A 24,700-nucleotide genomic window follows, 5' to 3' on the forward strand; every position below is an offset into this window, starting at 1 on the left:
CTCCCACCAGAAAACTATATATTTTATTTTGCTTTGTTCAGTGCTTATAGCTGCCTCTGAAATTATGAGGATTTAATATTAGGGATTTAACATCCTGCTTTTTATTGTTACACAGCTGTCATTCTAAAAGCTGTTCTCAATATTGAAATGCATCACTTAATTTTGAAACATGGTAGAAATTTCAAAGTTTCCAAAGACTCCATAGAGCTAATTTTATGTATATTTACACAGAGCGTTAACTTCAGATATTCACATATGTTTATTTCTGCTTGCATACATCTCCTTTGACACACATCATTCAAAGGAATATTTCCACCAGCTGTCAAATAAGCTTAAAAATTTGCTGCTGTGTACCAGACATGATGAATACCTGCTAACCATGTTCACTTAACCAAACAACCACAAGTCTTTTCACTGAGATGAAAGCTGTTAAAACCAGCTTCTCTTTTTAACATATTTCCAAATAGAGAGCAAGTTAGGAATTGAGACAAGACTGTAAGCAGCATCCTGGTCAAATTCCTCTCAACCTGGGGCAAAATATAGGTACAAAGGTTCTGATTGTCCTTCTTATACATAAATACTTGTGGGCTGCCTCCCTGTCTAACCACCCAAATCTCCAAATTTATTGGATTCAGAAAGACAAACGTCTCACTTCCCTACCATCTCCTGGATTTGGTCCAGGGCATACATAGCCACGAGAGTAACAGTGTATAAATTGTCATTAAAAATACAGTTTCCCAAGCTGGGCTGCAGTACTGTGAAGAAGATGAAGATCTAGAGTGAAAACTTAGTGCTATCGGTGGCAATGGCAAAATTATCCTCCCTTGTAAACCACCACCCTTTTTCTTCTAAAGCAAGAGATTGTTTGCCCACTGTCAGGCTCTCATAAACTTTGATTTTATTAGAAGGAATGTAAAAAAAAAAAGTTCATAATCATCTATTCCAAATTACATCTGAAAGGACTAATTCTTTTTATTTCAATGACACGACATCATTAATTTGACTGAGTTATACACCAGTTATTAAGGGTAGAAGAGGCTTTTAAGTTTCTGTATTTCAGTGGTAGCCTTTCTTTACGTGGGTGTAATGTATACATATGTATTATACACACATACAAATATGTAGCATAGGCTTGATATGTACTTATATAAAAGCCCCTGATGATTGCTACAAACAACACAAGACACAATAAAACAGACTAAAAAGCGAAGGTGGCACATAGTACAGAGCCATATCTGAAAACCCCCAAATGCTTTAACATATTGTAAATCCTTCACTTAAATGCAGTTTCAGATTGAATTATTTTTTTCATGCTGACAGATAGTAGCCCTCCCTATAATGAATAAATCCACTTTGTACGTGGTGTAAAGCTATGAAATATAAGTAGTTCATGGTGATGCTAGCAGTCCTTCCAATACCTCTGCAACAATTGTTCTTCAATTAAATAAAATATTCTAAAATTTTACCATAATTTCCCATCTCTGTTTCTTTCCCTCTCCCTCCTTCTACATTTTGTTTTTAATTAAAGCTTCTAAGGAGCATTGATTGAAAGGTCTTTTATCCTCTTATTGCTTTTTTAATTCTTTACTTCAGTTCTCTTATACTCCTCCTTAATCATGAATGCAAATAAAATTCACAGTGTAATCAGCAGCTGCCTGACAGTGCTGAGCTCCGTTGCCGTGGGAACAGCCAAGTCAGTCCTTGACCAGAGGAAGCATCGCACCTACTTTTTTTTTGCCTTATTCCCTTTATCGTTCCTCGCCCCTTTCATTTTCAAAACACACATGCTTCCCTAGGACATGCGATACCTGACGATAAATTGGTAAACCACCAATTTAATGACCAGCAGCAGTGGTTGATATGTTGGTCTTCCATGCTAAACATCATCCTACATCCTAGGGTTCTTGGGTACAGGATATGGGTCCTAGCTGCCCAAAGAGAAATAACCACTCACCCAGACTCTGAGACTCTACAAACCACATGTTCTCAGTCAGAAGCAGTACGTCTTTTTCACTTCAACATCTAGTGAAATGACATTATTGTGTTCCAGAATATCTCTGGAAAGGTCTCATTGATCTGTTAAGAAAAAGCCAAAACATCACGAGGCAGAGGAATATTAACTTAGAAAGGAAAATTCTCACAAACTGTCTTTCATGACTCCTTTCCTATTTGATCAGATTTTATTTGTCAAAGTATGACACCGATAACTTGCATCAAAAGTGCCTATCATATTTTAGTTGTCACTGAAGTGACAGTGCTAGATTTTAGTCAAATTATTAACAGGAGATGAAACTAACCAGAAGTTCCTGCAACATTACAACATATAACACAAATGTGTTTAATTTGTGAGAGGTGCTTCCAGTCACCTTTATTTTGGTGCTAGTCTATGGAAAAAAAGGTGCAAAGGATAACAAAACTGCACAGACAGGGACATAGTGCTGTTTCCCCCAGGTCTGATGGTGCCCCAAGAATAAGATTTTTTTCACAATAGCCACTGAAGAGTGACAAGGACTTTGTTGGTGCTGGCATAGCACAGGAAAATATATACAAATAAATTTACATTATCATAACTATTGATATAGTTTCCAGGAAAATTGTTCTAACATTGTGCACTTCTACCTGCTCACTACTTTGCTGAGGTTCCTACTGTACTTTGACACTTAGCATACTTTGTCAGTGTAAGCAGCTTAGAACCATGTTTCCAAAAACTGTGGGGGGAAATAGCATTGGTTAGTCTCCAAAAATCCCGTAACAGGGATGATTAAGACCCATCCACTTTAGATAAATCACAAAATATGTAATGATGACTAGTTTATTTATTTATTTATTTTTCCTACATGCTTCGACACAGCTGGAATTTTTGCACAGGTTTTGAAAAACGAGTGCTCTGCTCATTTTTGGTAAGTGCATTGAGACTCAACCACTAGTAAATGTATTTGATTCATTCAGTGCTAATTAAATTTTTCAATATATAAGACACCCTACTATAGTCTCACAAACTAAGAGTCCTCAGGGGACTGTCATTGTCCCAAGACAACTGGAGAGTTAAAGTATGTGTTTGTGTATGTGCATACACACACACTATGTTCAAGAAACTAAATTCAAACAAAATAAGAAAAAAATCCTTTAAATTCTTCCTGTAAAATATATTAAATGGCCCAAATCTGTAATTCCATGCTATTCCATGCTTACTTAAGACTTGGTTAATCATTCCTTTACCCCCTTGGTACTTGTTGAATGAATCTTCATTAAGTGGAATTCTTTGTTAAAATGTCCCGATTAACCCACAGTCATCTCCGTTTACTCGTTATGCCAAATCAGTCTCATCAGAGATGTCCCACTGATGTCCCATCTCTAAAAAGCCTGTTCCAACAAAAAAAATAAATCACAGAGGATGCTACGGCACACATCAGGGAGAAGACAAAATTGAAATACACTATGTTCCCCTGCCAAGTGTACTTCATTCCGAGACATTCCGGACTACAGCTTTGGGAAAAGAGAATATCAGCTTGCTCCTTTTTAAATGGAGATCAGACAATTAACTATGCACAACCGCTTTCCTACAATTTATTTATTCCTTTTGCAACCATTTGAGAGCTGAGTATAGCAAACAGCATAGTTGCAAGGAAGACAAAAAGGCAAGTTCTCAGAGCCATGTGCTTTCTAACACTTCATGTAATTAACTGGGTCGCATTAAGACACTATGAGGCCCTTAGGTTTAAGCAAAGGTTAATATTCAAATTGCTTGTTAAACATTGGCTACATAAAACCTATGAAGCATAGCATGAGGTCTGTGGTGTGGTTATAATCCAAAGTTTTTGCTGGCAATTGTAAACCCAGTTTGCCTACTGAAACACCCACTGTGGCAAGAAGTCTTTTAAAGGATTTTTTTTCTTTTTTTGACTGTTTATCTTATTTTCAAAAAAAGAAGAGACTGTGACAAAGTAGGCATCAAAGAAATAACAGTTGCTACAGGAACAGAATCAAAACAGGAGATAAATGAAAGAAAAACAAAGAAAAAGAAAAGCAACCCAAGAAGAAATTGTTCTGATACCCTATTAGAATGACACATTTTTACACCATGTCTTCCTGTCTTTATATCAGATGTTTACTCCAAATAAATATATATATATATATATATAAAAGTCATGCATTGGTATAAGATTTGATGTTAATATGAGTAACAAACCATAATATAATCTAACAGATTTATCTAGTATTGACCTGTCTTGTAAACTGCCATTGTCCAGGATTAAGAAAGATGGATTAAAAAAAAAAAAAAAAGAGAGAGAAAGAACATGAATTAAATTAAAGCAATGACTGTAACTGGTAATGAAGAAAAAATGAGTCAATGGGAATTATCCAAATTGTGTAACTTATGTAAATTTCATTCTGAATTTCTTCAATGGTATGATTCTCCAATGAAGCAGGCTCAGAATACCATTAATATAAGTGATTGCTTAGCATGGTCAAGTTTCTTGTTTTCTGGCAGGGTAGTGAAGATGGGAAAAAGGGAAAGTGGGTTGAAAATATATTTCATTTTCCATTTTTAAAATTTAAAAAACAATAATCAACCAACATCTCTCCTGTATACTTGGGTTATTGAGGCAGTTCTCAAGTGAGAAGCGCAAACTATTAACAGTTGCAAAAAAAAATTTTTTAAATCCACCTGTCTCAGAGCTCGTAATCACAAAATAAGTGGGGCACACTGCCCTTCTCTTACAGTACTTCTTTTCTACCTAGAACATTAACCAAGATAAAACATGATGTCTGTACCTACAATTATGCCAACACTGTCTCTGGAGGGCCCACAAGTTATCTTTCTCTATTATTGTTTACTACATTGTATATTCATAATTTATGTCCTTTAATTACATTAATATATTATGTCCTTTAATTACATTAATATATTTTATTGGAAGGTTGCTATTGTTGCTCTTACTTTTTTTACTTCCACCCCTGCTTAATACATTCTTTAAAAAACTAAAACCAGATGCTCACGCCTCTTTCCTAGGTATCCAATTTTAAATCAGGTTTGCATGCAGTTAGTTGCAAGCCACTGTTAGTGCCATGCCTTTTATGCTCTCGTGAACATGACATGCAGTGCATACCAAATTCTTACTATGTATTTTACCATTCTGTTGTTGTACATCTCTGAAATCAGCCTTGTGGGAGCACAGAGGAGTAACCTACACTAAAAGAAAACTGTAGTGAAGGAACACATCACACACCACATTCTGCAAATCACCCGAAGCCTCAGCTGGAAAATAACAACTAGCAATTTACTCATTTCCTTTGCACTCAATACCTGGAAACTGCCTTACAGCACCTTGCATCCCTGTCCCATGGGTTTGAGGTATAGACAAGCTCCTGAGCTCTTTCACTGCCTGAAAAATGGAGGCGGAAGCTGTTGTGGTTTTTGTTTTTAATTATTATTATTATTTGAAGTAATTAAGATCTCAGCTCTTCCCAAAGACTTCACTTGGTCTTTTCCAGGAAGACTGACATCTTATTTAGTTACTGATGTTCTAGCTAAACTTCTCAAAATTTATATTCTGTGTGGAAGAGTTTCCCTTTGGATTTTACTCATACAATACAGAAGTGAAGGATGCATCATTTACCTCTGTTGAAGATTTTCTTCTTTCTTTGACAACTTAAAATCAATAACTGAGGCTGCTTTTAGAACTAATCTATCTTTAATTTCTTTTGGTGCTACATTATAGCAACTTTCCCCTAGAAATGCTTCAAAACTGTTTAATATTACTGGAAGCAATACACGTATACAAAATATACATTTTTGATTTTCTTTCTGTGCATTGGGATGGTTTAGGAAGTGACCAAGGAAAAATGATTTCATACTTTCAAAATAAAATATTCAACTACATTGCTATATTGTGCCCCTTCCAAGTAGCTTCAGCTCATTTAGATCTTATAAATTTCGTTCCTTGCGCCACCACACCTTTTTATTTTTATTTATTTATTTATTTATTTTAGAACCCCCATATTCTCCTGGTTGGGAAAATTCTCCATCTTGAAACATAACGTTGGGCAGCCTGTGAACAAAAAGCACCTTACAAAATGAATTTGGTACAGAATAAAAATTACAGCAAATGCATTTTAATATATATTTGCATGAATAAGATGTCAGAAGCCACCTCACCATTGTTTTATATCTTCAACTCTAACTTCTGAAACATTTTTGCTTTCCCTGTCAGTACCAAAATGAGACAGTTACTCATTTAATCTAATAGCCTTCAATTTTTCTCTTCAAATAAAATGTCACTTTAAAAGCAAAGGGCTAGTTTGATGAAAAATTATTTTGTTCTATTTTTCCTTTCTGATCAAGCACGTCTCTGCAATTTCAACATGAAATTATCTTCATCCTCCAGGAGTAATCTGCATTAAATGGATTGTTTTAAAAATAATGTATCTATTGTTCTGACTGTGAAATGTAAAGGAGGATGGTAGAGCAGTTAATGTTCCAGTGCAAAAGAAGAGATGGTTCTGACATGATTTACTTAACAAATAATTGTGCTTCTGTATCAGACATCATTCCTCTCTTCCCCTTCCCCAGAATTAAATGGAAAGAAAATATATTGCACTTTTGGTAACTAAGACAACGCTGATAATTGACACAAGCCATAACAATATTAGAGTCCATAAAAAAAAAAAAAAGTAATATGGGGTTTCACCGTCATTTCTGGGAGTCTGGAGCTACTGTTAAGTACAGTCAATTGCAATTTAAATAGCCTAAGTAGTTCTAGTTTAACAAATCTAGTGTATTGAAATTAAAATTTTTCTTGTCACTTCTATAAGTCATGCTTGGGTGGAATTATTTGATAAAGAAGAGTTTAGGGACGTGTCGGTATCATAAGACAAGTTTTGGTCAATTAAATGGCTTTGATACACTCCTAATTATTGCTAGTTTGTTTCATCTTGTGTTTGCATACCCTCAGAAGGGGGAGGGAAACAAAGCCATGTATGTGCATCTCATTTTGTGACTAAAAACACTGCTAATCTTTTGCATTTTGGTTGTCTTTCTAGGTTTCTTATTTATATGCTTCAGCTGTTCTCTTCAATAACAGAACTAGTCTCTTATTCAGGAAGTAATGCCTGAATATGAAATATTATGGATCAGGTTGTTTTTATTGTAGATGAAAGCATGGCACAGTACAATAAAAAAATAAGTTGTAGTGCCTCCAAAACCAGGTATTTATCATTCAATATCACTCTTTGTAGATAATGCTTCATTACAGCCATACTTGCTTTGTTTTAACTGGAAATTAAAGCAGTATTTAAGCAATAAAAACTAAATTTTCATCACAAGCTAAAGTTAGAAAAGCACAAAGACTCTAATGACAAATCAAAGACATCCAGGAAAAGCACTCTTTCACCACAAAAGACGACATTTTAATTTTCATTCCATTAGTGAATCTTCCTTCACTTACGAAATTTCTTGACATATCTCAGTTCCCTAAAAACTACGTTTCAGAATATGTCACTTCCTAACTTAACAGTTAGTATTGGCTACTCTCATTGAAAGGCAGAGTGCTGCATCTTGCTGCTTAACCTGGAAGCATAGAAGGATTTTACAAGGCATGAATAATAATAAATGCCATTTATAACTAATTAAGGCATACCAAAACAATCAAAGGATGAAGCAGTGAATGAAATGTTACACCATCATGGCCACTAATCGAACTGCAAAGACAAAAGCAAATGTTTCACATCCTAATGTAAAACGAAACAATTTCTGGCTCAAGGACAGAACAGGACCCTGAGCATCAGGCACTGACTACAGATAACAATTTTCTGAACCATTACTGATATTTTTTAATTGGAAATAGGTTTCTGCTGTCGTTGAAATGCCAGGAATACTCTTACACTACAAGTGACTATATACACAAGTCACTTCTGGAAAAAAACACAGGCAGCAAACAGAATTGCATTCTCCATGCAATATTCCTGATGCAGCAAAGTTTGCATGTACCTGTTAAGATGCTCTGCTGAATCAGGCCCTTTAAGCAGTTACAGTTACTTACAGCAATGGTCTATAAAAGGAAAGCAGGTGTCTGAAGTTATGAAGAACCAAATGTTACTCGATATAGTAAGAAAAAAGAAAAAAAAGACTATAGTCAAAAGTTAATCTTTAAGGGCACTAGGTAGATAATCTTTTTCCAGTCAAAAGACTTAATGCTGCTGAAAGGTACGTAAATATTTAGGCATAAGCAATTACCTGCAATGCAGTTCCTAGCTGTAAACAATGCAATGATTTACAACACTTCAAATATACCACTTATTTTGTAGCATGTCTTACACAAAAATGTATCTACGCTCTGCTCCTATGGTGCAACATGATGAAGACCATCTCAGAGAAACAGCCGAATGCTTTTTCAAGGATTGATACGGCTGTATGCTTATGTCTGTTCTGCCTTCAGCAACTCTACAAACATTCATTCATTGAATCTCCAGCGTACAGAGGCATAAGACATGGATTTCACTTTTGTCTACTAGCCTAATGGCCTCTAAGCTCACACATTTAGCTGACCATCTTGGATGCTTCTGTTTTCAGCACTTCCCACAGTGACTTTTGGCTCAGCTTACTAGCTAGCATCTGCCAGTCAAAAGAAGGCCAGGCTAGTATATAGCTAAGGTCAAGAACAGTAAGTTCTTCAGTATTCTCTCTCCCTGCTAAGAGAAACAAAAAGGAAAGAAGTTCTGTCCTCAAGCAATAACACAACTAACAAATCTGCTTGACAAATTCGACTTCACTTCTGAGTCAGACAGCTCCTCCTAGGGTTGACATGAGTACTTCTTTGAGTGCCTGTTGGCTTCCTAGACCACAGTCTTACTCAAACGAAGGACTCAAGGCAGGTTCAAGTCAGAGTGTTTTTCACATTATGACAGATAAAATGTAAGCCTGCACAGCCCTGCTAGAACATCTGCATGGTACCAACAGACAGCGAAGTGCTTGAGATTGGAATGAATACCTTGGGTATTCACTGGCTTGGGTTGGCTGAATATTTTATCGAAGGCAGCCTAAGAACAGAAACCATTCTACCTACACAGAGCATGGGAAACCCTTTGTAAACATCAATGCTATTATATGTACAGTACTTAATGCTTTCCTAGTTTGTTTGATTTAAAGTTAAAAATGTTCTGCAGATTTCTCCAGCTGTGCTCCTTTAGCAGATCGTGACATGCAGCAATCTGTTTGAGAGCAGCTGTTAGTTCACATGTTGCCTTATTTGCATCAGTGTGAAATAGCAGCCTGTTACATGAATAAAACATGCTTCCTCTTTGCCCTATGCTGGTAGAAAGATTTATGTATTTAATTCAGTTTTACACAGAGGAGAGCTTTATTTTTAAATAAGATTATTTTTAAAAAATTAAATATAATTTTCAATTATCTATTTTAAGATGCTGAAAAGTCCATGTTGTCAGTTTGAAATGCGTGGGATTTAATTTTTGGTCTGAATGCAGTGTTAAGTAACACCAGTTGAAGGAACCAGAAGCACAACACAATTCTACCAGAAGCCCTATGAGATACCTTTGCAAATAGATTTAAAAAAGGTGTTCAGTCTACATTTTGTTTGAAGATCCCACCTCCCTGCCAATCATTAAGACGAGCAAATCCACAGTACATTTTCAGGGTTATATGTGTAAATATGCCATATTTGATAGCAATAGTAAGTAACACTTAAAAATTCTCAGTTAGTGGCTAAATATGTAAGAAGGTATTAATGTTGATCTGTTCTTCTAGTGCTACAGGTGCAAAACAGCACACAATTTCAACAGAAAGAACTGAGCTTTAGCAGAGCTCTGAGCAAGGTTTTGAAGTGTCTGAAGCTCACTTAGACTGCATTGATGCCCATCACTTCCCCATGGGACTGACCCTGACCTTCCACATTCAGTGACGTCTGTAAATACAGAAAGACCCTGGATGTAGGCAGCTCATGTACATCTCACCTGTAGTTTCACTGAATTTTGAGTCTCTCTCATCAAGCCCGGCCAGGAACCAGGCAAAACCTCCAACCAGGAACCTACCAGAAACACCTCAAACAGCAGCTCCAAACAGCTGTGGACCATTTTCTGGGCTCTCTGCATGCATTTGAAACAGCTTTGTTTTACAGAGAGCACCCACCCAACTGGTGACTTTATTTCTGTGATTTTTTTATTTTATTTTTTTCCCATCTTGGGTTTCTTTCTTAACCCTTTCTTACTATTTTGAGAGAATCACTGAAATACACTGCTCCATAATCCCTTCTTCATTTGAGAAAATGTTTTTTGTCAACAATATATAGATTTTTTTCCACATCCTTTTAGTGCTTAAGCTACTTTGGTAGCTTAAAAAAATAAATTAAGGCTGCGCTTCCACACTTTGCTGCAGCATGTCAAGAGCAGCTGAACTCAGGCTAGCTCCTTTATTTTAATAATTCATGGACTTTTTTTTTTTCCTTTTCACATTTTCTTAGATGCACAGAAAGCTATTTGTATAAATGTTATTTCTCAGTAGATCCAGTTTAAGCTAGGGTAAAATGAAAACATTACCTTTATTGCACCCACATTTACGTTTCCTTTAAATGCTGGGAGAGGGCAGTAAGGAGAAATGGTCCGATACATTTAATTTCAGACATCTCTTGAGAAGCACCATGCTCCAAGGAAAAGAAATCCGTGTTTGTGTGAAAATGATTTGGCAAACCTGCAGCCAGACACAATGGTCAGTATCTTATCCTTTTCCATATGAAATAAATAATAGGTTTATCTGATTTCCTCACACATTCTCCAATGTTTCTTTCATTTTTTTGTTTTAAATCTCCATTCTGCCTCTCAGACTGCAATTGCTCTGCCATTCATCAGATTACATCTTTACCAGCAACAGTCTCCCCAGTCTTTACAAAGGCTCGCAGATAGTTTCCACAGATACCGGGCAACAACCATTTGTCACTTTTCTGCAACAGCTGAACTCTCAGATCGATTACAAAAGGAAGCAGTGATAAAGTAAACAAGATATGTCACCGGTTTGGATTCAAGGAGCTAGATTTTGCCACTCTGACAAACAGCATTACTCTTCCCCCAGGGGGATAACCGGGCTATTCATAAAGCAAAGCACCACCTATTTGGGATGGAGGTTAAAGGGCTTCACCTGAGGAAAAGGATCAGATTCTACACCACACACGTACCGTGACACACACAGACCCTCCGATTATTCATTTCCCGTTCTTACTCTTCTTCCATATTCATACAAACCACGCAGTATCTGTTCAGCACACTTGCTGGTTGCAGAGCCTGCCATCTTTTCTTATGCCTCATTTGTCTCCAACTAGATTTCTGAATGGATTTTAAAGAGGCATTAGTACACTGCTCTGCAAAATATGCTAGGCAGTTTGGATCTGGTTATGGCATATAAATTGGATAAAAGCATTAACTTGCTCCCCACTTTACTACCTAATGTACAGATTTATCTGCTTTTTCCCTGTGCTGCTTCTCTCCCAGACAGCAGGAAGTACACCAAGACAAGTGTACAAAAGCCCCAGTTTTTGAACTCTCTGGAACTTGTTGCCTACAAAAGTCCTGGAAGCTGTGAGTCCCACTGCCCATACACCACTTTTTTGTTTCTTTAGACACTCTGAAACGATTCCACAAACTTTTCCCCTGTGAGAAACAGCAAGTGAATAAATAACGTTATTCATCTTGTTTATATCTCTCAACTTTTTACAACACAATTGTAACCCTCCTCAAGAACCCTATTTTATTAAAACACCATGCCTAAAAAAAAACCTGCAGAGTTCAGCAGATCTGGATTTCAGCTATTTTTCTAATAGTGCTGTGTTTGAAAAGTCAGTCACAAAACCTCAGCTGAACCTCACTGCATTTGTATACTGCCACTACGGATTTTACATTCCATTGAAATATCTATAAAAAGGATTTTCCTGTTTAATCACAGTGAACCTAAGGCTACTAGCAAGAAGTCAGTCCTCTGTCCCCTCACTGTTTTGCAGAGGAAGCATATTCCAAAATAAATGTATGAGGTACAACAGTGAATGTGAGAATGACAGTCTGCTATCATCACAGATAGTCATGGGAACAAAAGGTTTATTCAAATAAAATAAAACCTTTAAAAAGGTTTGAATAAAATAAAACCTTTAAATAAAACCTTTAAAACCAATAAAATAAAACATTTATTCAAATAGTGAAGGACAGACATGACTTAAGTTAATTGGAAGTGGTCAGTAAATTGGAATATCATTAAATACGAATATACATACTAAGAAAAAGATTGGAAGACAGGTAGAAAAATCAATATAAGTCAGCTGTGTTAGTAAGGACAAAGAGAAGTCAATTTCTTTAACAAAAGACTTCTCTCATACTTTCTGCTAATTCTTTTTGCTATTTTTCTCCACCTGAAGCTTTCAGCAGACATGAGCTGTAGAAAGCAATCTATAGTTCAGTGAACCAGGCTAGATGCCCAAACCCCCTTTTTTTTCAGTTTTCACAGCAGTTTTCCAAGTCATTTCTTATTGGTATTAAAGATATAGCTGCTAAAAGTATCTGAAAATTAGTTTTAAAAAATACCCTTAATTCAAAGTACTCAGGAAACATAACATCCTGAAGAGCAAGGCTAAAAGAAGAGGAGTTCTCACATTAAAAATGAAGAGTTATCACTCTCAGTCCTGCTCCATTTTTCAAAGAAAAGGCATTAAATTTTAATTCCTGGTTCCAAATACATTTTCTGGTTCAGACCTTATGAAGCCTTACAAGAAATGCATAACAGGGTTTGAAATCCGATATGATTCAACGTAACAAAAATCTTGTTGAACCTATTTACTGCACAGGCTGACTGACGTCTGAGCTGAAAGCCACCAGAACAGCTCCAGAGATTCTTGAGCCCTCCAATTCATATTAGACCACTGACACTGACTTTCAAACACATTTAAGTGCAAATATTTACTTCCGATCTGCTCTATTATTTTTTTGCCTATTTCTGTTGTTCATTAGCAGCCAGTCCTGTTTCAAAGTCAGACTCCTGCTATAGGGCAGCCTGACTCCCTAACTCTGAAGGGCATACTTGCTCATTTAATAAAATAATGCATTAAATCAAATATTCAAATGATCTTTAAAAAAAATAAATAAATCTTTCATTATCAGCCAAAGTATCCTCAAACGACCCAGCCTGCCAGACTTCTACTCCAGCATTGGTGTTACAGGGTTTTCCCCCACCCTTGTTTACCTCAGCTCGGATCCCCTTTTGATCTCCAGCTCTTTTATCCCTGTAGGAGACTATGCCACTCACATGCCACCCATCATATTCCCTTGATCTTCCAAGCTGCTACCTGCATGCTTCATGGTTTGGAAAGGATAATGCATGAGGTAGGATAAGGACCAGGGAAATATGGTGCTAATGCCAATCTTTGCTGCTTCCTTATTTCAGAAACAATCTAAAGCTGTTCAGTCTTCTGCACCGCACTGAAATTCCCCCCACACACACACACTCCCACCCCCCCCACCCCCCCCCCCAAAAAAAAAATAATAAAAGAAAGCTATTCTAATAGCTCAGTTTGGTAAGACTAAAGCCTTTGGTAAGGCTATTGTGGCTGTAAAGCTTGGAGGTGGAGTGGTCGGTGTTGACAGAAGGAAAGTAAAAGCCCTACAGAATTACTTATTTTCAGTCTTTCTGTATTCACCAGGAAATCTTAAATACATCAATAGACTCCCACAACAACAACAAAACTAAAAAAAGGAAAATCAACCAAAGCGAGAAGATCTGGCCCCATGTTTTACATGACACTGATCACTATCTGACCTAGCACTGATAGAGCTGCTGCTGCCTCTCCCTCCCCTACTGGTTTTAGAGCATTTATAGTTCAACAAGACCCCCAAGTCACCACCTCAGTTCTGAATTGCACTCTTAAACCCGTGCCATAGGTCCAGGTTTGCTCTACGGCAGTCAGGGGACATTTCCTCCTGCCCTAGCTTTTGCCATTTTTCTGCTGCAGCTAAAGTGTAAAGATCAATGTCAAAGGGAATAACTCAGCAAGCAAAGAGGTAATGATACTGGTTTCATTTCTAGTGGCGAGATTCTGCCACTCCACATCAGAAAGAATTGTGCCTTTTTACCGCAGAAGACAGCGAGACCATACACAAGCTCAGGCACAGCTTGTGGCAGAACTCTGCTTTCTGGGAAGGTCAGAGAGTGATGTGCTGCTGTGGGCCCACACAGATAGGCAGGCTTACAAAAATCTCCATTTACATTTTAAAAAAGGATTTCTTACAGCTATACCCACAGAGTGAGTGGTTTTTTTTTTTTCTTTTAGAAACACTAGATGCAGAACTATACAAACAGCAGAGTAAAAACGATCAAAACCCACAAACTATCCTAAAACCCATGTTCTCTCCAAAAGTTAATTTCCTAAAAGTTCTCACAAATGTTCCTGTTTGATAATTAAACAGGGCAAAGATAATAAAACCTGGCATAACTGCAGTGCTAAAATCGTCATGCACCTGCCCAATGAACTGCTTGGCAATCAGCCAGATGTTACATTTTATTTAAATGACTATCACAACTTTGACAATACCCTCATGTACCTTCTTTCCTTTATTTTCTTTTATTTCTCCAAACTCTCCAAATATCTCATGTGGTTGATCACAACTGTTTGATATCAATTTCCCAGTTGCAACCGACTATATATCAGGCCCAGATCTCAGCCAACTTGAAATTATATACAAAAATTACCATGTATAGCAATAGGAAAATGAGATGAACACATGCTTTTCACCTTAGGATATAAGCTTATGTATGCACCACTGCATTTTATTAAAACATTAATAGCTTTTTCAGCTACAGCACAGCCTCCTTTTCCTTAAAGGGTCTAAAGACATAAGCAGAAGGTTAATATTTCAGATAATGTGCTTTAACTACTTAATTTAATAAAGAAAAAAATATGTTTGGAACCACCTAGAATCCATACATTTCTTCAGTTAGCAAATATGGTTATATAAACCAGAGGTCTTATTTTACATCATTCCATAAACACACTTCTCCTTCTGTTTTTCTCATTACCACAGTGCAATTGTGCTTTTGCCTCAATTATTTTGCATAAACATTAATTTTGTGGTTTGCAAATGTGGACAATGAAATCAAACCTGAAAAGAGGCATCTGTCTTCTCAAATGACCTTTTTCACTTTCACATACAATACAAAGATATCCTCTCATAATGTGAAAAAAAAACCACCTGGAAGACACCTATCTGTGATTCAGAAAGCTACCTGTAGTAAAATTATTATGGATGGACACCATGATGTGTTCGTACCCCGCTGAAAGCTTCAAAAGTTGAGTTACTATAAAGTTTAAACCCTTTAGCTAAGATCATGTTGAGCTAGAGTTGAACATCAAATATACCTATCTGCGTGAAAGTCAGCAGAAAAACAGATTTTATGATCTAATAGGTTTTTCTCCCGTACTTCAAATATTTTATCATTCTAAAAGTTCTCATTCAATAAGCTAAGGCCAAGTGTCTAAACTGAACTAATATGAAAGATTTCAAAAGAGTCTTTCTCATCATGTGAATAAACTGTATTAAAAAGCACATACATACAAGCATACTTACAAACTAAAGGGTAAAATCCTCATTTTGTAAGGAAAAAGTTTTAAAATACTGTCAGAGTAAGAATGAGCTTTCAAATGAGCTGGTTTGCTTTCACGGCTTCACCATCCAGTGAGCCTCAAACCTGTGCTGTCACCAAAGCATGGGCTTTTACTGGTCTTATTATTTGGGAATGACAAAAATATTTCATTACAAAGTCAGTATCAATCAAAACTTTTTTCCCCCCTCTCAAACTCGGATCCCCAAACTGCAAAATACAGAGCAAACCAATCAGAAAAATAAATAAATAAATAAAGTGAAACAAACATTTCTTCTTTCCCCTGTGATTTATTCTTCTAATTACCCTCAGTTTTAAACTGGCACAACTTGGAAAAGGTAACCTATACAGCTGCTGATAAGCTGTGCATTTTTTATACTCACTTATCCCCTTCTGATCTTTTTTTTTCTCCTCCTACTTATAACAACGTTAATTAATGCCCAGGCACCCACCAGCTGATTAGACAGGGCATATGGGAATCATTGTGCCTACACCAGAGCCTGTGCCACAATTTAATGGCTGTGAGAGCGATGCCAGCTGAGACATCTGAAATACAACTTCACACAGTACTTAGCAAATAAATAAAAAGCTCCTCTGACTCTCAGCACACTGCAGAGACAAGTGCTGCAGCTCCAGACGTACCGTGCTGTGTCCAAAGGTCGCATGAGGCCCTGACAGAGCTGGGCGCAGAAATGGGACCTTCGGCGATGGCTTCGGTCTGACTGACTTACACCACCCTCCTTCTCTTAAGGAAAGATTCTGTCATATCTGAATTTCACCTGGTTGTGGTTGTTGTAATGCAAATTTGACACATCTTTGCATTTTGTGTGACCATGCACTGATATAATGATTTAAACATTTGAATATATAGCACGTTGTACTTACATAACTACACATTATTTTCTCACTGTTTATTGAAAATTATATGCTCATCTCAAAAATAACTAAACTGTTTTTATCTAGTCTGTATCCTGTCATTTCTCATCTAAACCAATAACCTCAAGTTATTTCAATAATCATTGTTTTATTTTTATTTTATTTCGCTCTTCAGTAATTTCAGCAAGTATATTTTGTTTAAATTATTGCTTACAATAGACTGCTGTTTTTCCTTTGATTACTGTAATAGATTATAACTATTTCTTTACCATGCCACTGTATTGAAAACTTCACCCTAATACGTTTCTGCTAAACATGTAAGAAGAGATTATTCACTCACACTCAAATCTTTCTGCATTTTCTTAAATCCATTACATTACCTAGTACTTCATGGTTCTATTTCTGGATGGCAGGAAATTCACAGTATAAAGTGGCTATTGTAATGTTAATAGCAGTTTTATATTCATTGCCCTTCTAGGAAATTCGTCCTATATGCATACCTCAAGCATGCCAAAATTCTACTAGTTACTGTTGGCTCCTTAGTTATAGGTGGCAAAAGCAAGCTATCCTGTGAAGAAGTAATTTATCTGTTTCTTCATTTTCTAATACAACCCAGAACCAGATCATACCCAGGTGATCATGTGTAGAGTCAGGTGTAGGGAGGTAGCAACACTAATGAGCTACAGAAAAAAAATATGCAGGGCAGTAACTTTAATGTGCCAGTAAGAAAAATTTGTATTTATTTAATATTTATTTGGATACTTCCTTAATAATGTGGCAAATAAAATAAAATGACAAAAAAAAACCACAATTTAACTGTTAAAATTTGCTTTGTTTACATTCATAGAATCACAGAATCATTAAGGTTGGAAAAGACCTCCAAGATCATCTGGTCCAACCATCCCCCTGCCACCAACATCACTCACTAAACCATGTCCCTAAGCACCACGTCCAACTTTTCCTTAAACACCCCCAAGGATGATGACTCCACCACTTCCCTGGACAACCCGTTCCAATGCCTGACTGCTCTTTCTTCACTAGCTTAGACTATTATTTTCTCCATTATTACACCTCTGGCATCAACACGAAGTATTCTGTTACAGTTTTCAAGGAGGCTAGAAGAGACTGGCTTTTTTGAAAGTGGCAGAATGAAAGGTATCACTTTTTCAGTGAAATGTCAAGGATGCTTTGGTTTGGGAAGAACAGGCTTAGCAGTCAGTGTAGTCAGTATAGTAACTCAGTGAGCAACTCTTTTCAGTAATATATATATATATAATGTCACATTAAAATGTCATCATTTCATTGCATCCAACTGTTTTGTTATAAAACAATTAACAATCACTACTGGGAAATGTTGCCTTCACTGATTTTCACAATTAAAAAAAAAATAAAATTTGTGTTGTATTTTGACATATTATATTATGACATTAAAAAACAATTATCATGCTTTGTGCTTTGACTTATGTTGGAAAACACCACACAAATGCAAATGTAAAGCTTGGAATTAAAACGAGCTTTTGCTTTAACTGAAATGTCAATTTTCCCATTATATTTCTCTGAGGGAATTCTAATCCAAATCCATACAATGTAATCAGTGGTATATGGATCTTTTCCATAATTTTTCCAATTGCAAATTTCTTTTGACAAAACCAGCCCATTCCTTTCTATCATGTTTTCCCTGCACCAAACTTATTGACTGTTAGTATTGAGCAAGAATTAATGTTATCCTTCCAACTCCAAACATAATGACCAAGTATAATACGATTAAGCATAACACACAATCCACTGTATTTTTGAACATATAGTATTTTCGATTGTGTAGAACTGGCAACAAAGATAATGTAGAAGATTTGGTTTTCAGCAAGCATCTTGAGAAGTCAGCAAAATTCACCCTATTTACAAAGAATCATAAAAAGACAGCTGATGGATCTTAAGAGGTCATTTAAGTCCCCACAGCAGGATCAACTACGTATAAAGTATTCCCATCAGATATTTGTCTAATCTATTCTTAAAAACCTTCAAAAGATGGAACTAATGCAGTCTCCACAGGCAATCTATTTCAACACTTCAGAATCTTTATGGTTTAAAAGTGTTTCTTAATATCTAACCTCAGACTCCCTTGCTGCAATCTACTTCCATTATTTCTTGCCCTAAGTACAGTCATAGAAGCTTTCGTTCTTGCACACTTCCAGTGATTTTTAATGTCACTGAACATTGCTACTGTCTTTAATTTGTAAGTTAGTTAAACATGATTCCTTCACCTTGCCAAATAAATTCATATTTATAATATGGGCAATCCTTTTTGTTCCTCTTGTCTTGATCCCCTGCAATAGTTAAATTCATGGAGAAATACAACAAAGCAATCCTCAAACTTACTAAACCAGTAATTGACCTGCATTTCTGGAAAAGGTCCAGAAATCCAGGGACAACATACTGAAAAAAGTCTTGTTGCTAGCTCATACCCCCTTTTCACTTCCCCTACTAATAACTCGCAAACTGGTTGCAACGGTGAAAGAAGGAAAGGAGGAAAAATTGTGCAAAGGTACCCCCATGTGCCTCACAGTGTGGTGCAACTGCTATAAAGTGCAGTCCTCAGGGTTCTGTGAAATACAGGCTCCACTTCTCTGTTACAGTGAATTACGGAAGTCCAGCCCAGAGCAGTCTTACAGCTCCTGTACAAACCAGAGATCAACAGTGGCAACGGGGTGCCTCATCTGGAGGACTAGCTTTCTGTTTTAAAGCTTAGAGATATAACTCTAAATTCGAGGTGAGAATACCACAGACTCCTAAAACCAGGTATCTCCTTAACTGCCTGGAAATGCTATCTTCAGCAAAAGGCTCTGCAACGTAAATATTGCTGCATTAACAATCTTTTAAATGCCCTCTTCACTTATTAGCTGATAACAGAGTATTTTTAGGTTGATAAAAATAAGAGAATTGTGTATATACATGTAACAGTAGATACATTTATTTAAGGGTAACTAAAAGTTCATTTCCTCCACTGCTTTTGCTACTCAACAAAATGAGCTAGTTTTACCTTGAGACAGCTCTACAAAACTGCAATTCAACAACCTCTTTGTAAACCACCTATTAAAGGCATTATGAAAGGTTAGATACAAATAGGGTATTTCACTAACTGTTCTTTAAGCAGGCTGATAAACAGTTATCTGAAAGGTAAATTAAAAGGAAATTGTATACTTGTACATTAGAAGCAACATGAAAATACATTAACAGATAAGGCTTGTAAGCAAAACTTAAGCTAAACAGTTTTCATTGCTCCCAATTTCTGTATTGGCAAAAAAAGAAACAAATGCTAGGTGGCAGAGATTTCCACCACTAGAGACAGCTGTTCCTCCTTCATAGCCTTTAGTCATGCTTCTTTTAGCCATAAGCCATTGCACCCCCTATTTCTCTGTAAGTTGAAATCCTTGGTAATGTACTTAAGAATAGTCATAAAAAACTTGTTCTATAAATTAATGATATATTCCCACCACTCTGTTGCCCAGACAGATCCGTCTCAGGGCTATCTAACATTACCTTTATAATTAACTTGAAACAACACATCTCAGTTCCAATAACCACAGAAATGCAAAAAAACTTATGTTAGAAAGGACCTTCTAAGGTCATCTAGTTCAACCCCCTGCTAAGGGAAGGCTAACTTCAAAATTAGATCCAGTTGCTCAGGGCATCATCCTGCTGAGTTTGGAAATCTCCAGGGATGGAAATCCCATAGCTTCTCTGAAGCCCTCTTCCAGGGTTTGACCTCCCTCATAAAGAGGATATAAGGAAAGATGTTCCTCAATATAAAACAGGACATAGTACGTGGAGAAAAATAGAACTCCAGTTCTTAAAACCATATGAGTTATACAAAGGCAAAAGAAGAAAGAGAAAAATTTTCTCAACAGAAAATGCTACCAGCAGCAAAAGAAAACATAATACATAAATATTCTTGTGTAAACAGTATCCTTCCCTGTAGCCAGCCTGCAGAGAATGGCAATGACATTCATTTTATAGTGCCCTAACATCATGTTTGAATTGTTTCTTTTCTAGAGATATGGCAAATGAGTCTTAGCGACATTTATCATACTCTCAAACAAGATCTCCTTCCCTGTTAGACATGCACTCCATTTTACACTAAATGTGATTTGGACAAGCCTGGGATGCTGGGTGAAGGAGCTGCCCTGTCTGCTCGATCAAAGAAATGCCCAGGAAGCTTCCCTACGACTAGGTCTTTGGGAGTCACACCAGAGTGTTACTCAGTAAATTACTCCACAAGAAGCACACCCTAAAACTCAAGTATGCTTTTTTTTTTTTTTAAATATTATTTTTTTAAATTGTTAAAATCGCTTCCTTGCACTTATTGACTGATTAAACACAAAAGCAAAATCTGTCTGCTTCTATTCCTCTTTCTACAGCCTCACTTTATGTAGCACACACACACAAGTGAAGCTTCATTGCTTTCCTTTTTCAACAGAAGAATATAAAACAATCTCCAAGCGTGACAGTTACGACCACGATGCAGACTGGCTAAACTGTGCAAATATCTTAATAGGAAGATAGTCTTCTGAATTGAGACAGCAATTATACCAGCCTTAGCCATGGAAATTATAGTGCATAATCTGATTCTTTTTATTTTTTCAAAAGAATTCAAGCCACTGAAATTTATGTAATTCATCAAACTATTTTAGTGAACAAGCTCCTATATTCATCTGTCTTGCAAGTAACAAAGGGATCATCACACTTTCCATTTCCACTTTCAAAATTAAAATTACTTTAGGAATGAGTTGCAGTATACCAATTAGCAAATATTATTGCCTCTCCAGCCTTCACTGTGGAGGAACTATAAGCAAAAATCTGCTCAAACACAGAGTCAGCTTTATGCTCATAAATGACTTTGTATAGCAAACAGGCACCAGCAGTACACAGAGGTAAAACAGGCAATGTGCATATTCAAAGGCTGTGCTATCTTTTCACTGAGAGAGCTGAAAATATTTCATTTAAACAGAATATGAAAGCATTCCAAATATTGTGTGGAAAATTAATACTGACAGGATAAAAGTGATTGCATTTACTTAGCCCCATTTGCTGATTCTTTTCCAAACTGCAGACACTGTATCAGAGCCTAAAATGCAATTTAAAAATAAACTTACTTTGAAATACGATCCCTGAAATGTTAAACACGACAGAGGCACATTAACCAGAAGCCTCAGTAGGCTAGTCTGCATTTAAAACTATTCAGTTCTATTAAAAAAAGATAACGTATTTATCTAAATATATCTACAAACTGTTTGGACAGTATTAAATAGATATGTGGGTGTCTTAAGTATGTTCTTTGTTAGCTGCATAATTATACTTAAATTTCAACTCTTTTATTGCTATAGAATCAAAGGTGTAAGGAAATTTACAACTAGGCATTTTTACCAGAAACCTTTCAACACTCTGCAGGTCCTTAAGACAGGGATTGCATAGAGTTGTCAGCATAGCTTGTTTTTGAAGTGAAAAAATGTGATTATTCAAAATAATAACTGCAGAGAGAATCTCAAAAGTATACCCAGGTATAAGAGCAAACCAAAAGTACAGATTTTGTGAAAGAAAAAGAGAAAATAAAAAATACTCCTTGTACCTGTCCCAAAACCATGTGTGACTGGGCAGGATTAACGATATTGAGTCTGTCTCTGATGTGACGTCCTGGAAGACTCACCGTCAATTTGAAGTTAACCCAGCAACACAGTACCGTTTCCTTTCCCAAAGCCTCTACTCATTTCAGATGTTTTTACTCTGAGGGTTGGATGGATTGGTATTTTATTAATATGGAAATCAGGAGAAAAGGTGGGTTCAAGGCAGATACTTAGCAAAAGAAACAATCGGTATTGGTTGTGTCTGCTAAGTATCTGCCTTGAACCCACCTTTCCTCCTGTTTTCCATATAACTAACATTCTTGTTTATGCCTTCACTGATGGAAACTGAGATTACTGTCAACTCCCACCAAGCACAAAGTCTCTGGCCTCTGTGTTGCTCTGACTGTCCAAATGAAATTCAACTGCAAAGTTCAACTTCTCCACCACATAACCAGCTTTGAACTTCAACACCTCTCTTTGGCTATTTTCCTTCAGTTCATCCAGCTGTCCCTAGCCAAGCTCGCTATGGATCTACCTTCCTACCAACAGGAATGGCCTCCTCTCCCCCAATAATGCCAGCTCATTTCCTTGTTCCCAGGCTCCTTATAGTTTGGGCCACTGCTTCTACCTTTTCAGCCAAGCCCATGTCCTCGAGACTTTTGCCACCTGCTTATACAACCATTTGGCTGGGTTGTGATAACCAGAGAAAGCAAATTAAGCTGATTTCTTCAAACGAGCCAAAGACAAACTGAAATCAGCAGCATATACTGCTTGACTAAAACTTTCTGCCCGTAGACTGAAAGGGTTTTGACAGCCACAACAAAAGCTTACAGCTCTTCAGGAAGTGTTCCTGAAATTATTGTTCTACATAAGGTCTTAACAAAGAATCTGATTTACAACAGACTGAGCTTAGGCAGTGTGGTAGGTCGCTGTCACGATCATTTGTTGAATGTAATAAATAGTTTTGTGTAATCAATCAGCGACACAAATTTGTTACACTTGTTTTTGCTTTGTGTGTTTGTTCATGCAGGCAGGCTTTTGCCCACATAGAAATGTCACAGGCTATGGATGAAATTCCGGTGCCAATTTTAGGGATAAATTCAGCGCGTGAGAACTGTCTATCATCACATCTTCTATTTGGTCTTCAGAACAAATATTGTAATACGACATCCCGCTACACACGCAGGGCCTGTGACCACAAATTAACATTAGAGTACCAGCTAAATATTTTATGTTTTCTGAACAGCTCATGCAACCTAAATCTATATTTAATGAGCACATCAAATATAAACAGAAGCAAATGTTGGCCTCATTTGCCCAAAGCATCTGTTATTAATGTCATTATTTTTTTCTTGAGGAAAATTCCTTGCTTGTTGTAATCAGATTCAAGAAAGTCCCTGTCTGATTTTTTCCTATTTTGCTTTTAAGTAATTTTCCACGATTTGCCATAAAATTATAAATGAGTACCAGAACTAAACCAAAACAAAACAAAAACACACACACAAAAAAACAAACTATGCTGCTTAGGCCCTGCAAAACTGAAAAATGTATTTAAAAATCTTGGTTTGTTGACCAGATTGTAATATGGAGCAAGCTCTGCTTTCATATAGAGGTGAAAAAAAAGCATATCCTTTCTTTTTGCACACAGGCTTGGAGGTTGACGTAACAAGCCCTCCCCTCCTGGCCAACATTATTTTTTTTAGATCCACCCAAGGCTTTCTGAATACACAAAGAAGGAAGAAATGTGGGGATAATAATAAAAAAGACATGGTGTAGAGAATGAACAGCAGGAGAAAGAAAAAAGTAGGGCTGAAAGAGAAAGTAGAGTTGAAAGAAATGTGAAAATGAAGTTAGGAAAGAAATGGGAAGAAGACTTCTACATACTTTGAAGACGAATTAAGAAGAGACGGTATTATAAAACAGTGAGGAAAAAGATATATAGGGTATTGATCAAGGAAGATTAGATCATGTGAAATCATGACAATTGAAAGCCCAGCAGCCAAAGAAACATCAGGAAGAAAGAATAAGAAAAAGAGTTGGTGTTTAGACAAGCTAAAAGCAAGAAGAAGCAGAGACTCTTATACTAAAACGAAAAGGCGATGAAGCTATTGGAAAATGCTTGGAGATGGGAAGTACTAGTGTGAGATAACTGAAGAGATGATGTAGAGACAATCTAGACTTACACGTTTAAAGTGTCTCAGTTACATTATAGGTGTATTACTTATGAGAGGAGGAGGGGGAAAAAGCTCTTTAAAGAGCTTTTCTGGTGCTGAATCTGAAGCACAGCAGATACAATATTCTAGGTACATTTAGAGTATTAATCATTTACTGCATCACATGCAAAATAAAGCCAGACAATGCTGCAAAGTTAAGAATCCCATCTGAGCAATGGTGGAATATAAGAATTTAATGCAACACAGACAACATCAATTCAACAGGCACAATGACAATTTGTTTATGTAAAATAATGTATTGGAAGCCTTATGAATTTTTGCTGAGGAACTTGGAATGTTTGATAATTGAAATTTTAATAGGTTTGAGAGAATAAAACACTTCTATGAAT

At 36.6% G+C, this 24,700-nt stretch overlaps 1 protein-coding gene across 13 annotated transcripts in view; it reads right to left on the reverse strand.

The window, feature by feature from the left end:
* The window catches only part of GRID2 (glutamate ionotropic receptor delta type subunit 2), an 800,504-nt gene that overhangs the window by 343,199 nt on the left and 432,605 nt on the right, over positions 1 to 24,700 (reverse strand). Inside the window, exon 1 of one of the 13 annotated variants that reach the window (XM_080592184.1) lies at positions 22,221 to 23,724. The exons of the other annotated variants lie outside the window; for them this stretch is intronic. The gene's annotated coding sequence lies outside the window, so the exon portion shown is untranslated. Of the gene's footprint in view, positions 1 to 22,220; positions 23,725 to 24,700 lie in introns of those variants that run through there. 13 annotated transcript variants of the gene reach the window in all.

Source organism: Anser brachyrhynchus (genome assembly GCF_964034855.1).
Source record: "Anser brachyrhynchus genome assembly, chromosome: 4".
Classification (NCBI taxonomy): Eukaryota; Metazoa; Chordata; class Aves; order Anseriformes; family Anatidae; genus Anser; species Anser brachyrhynchus.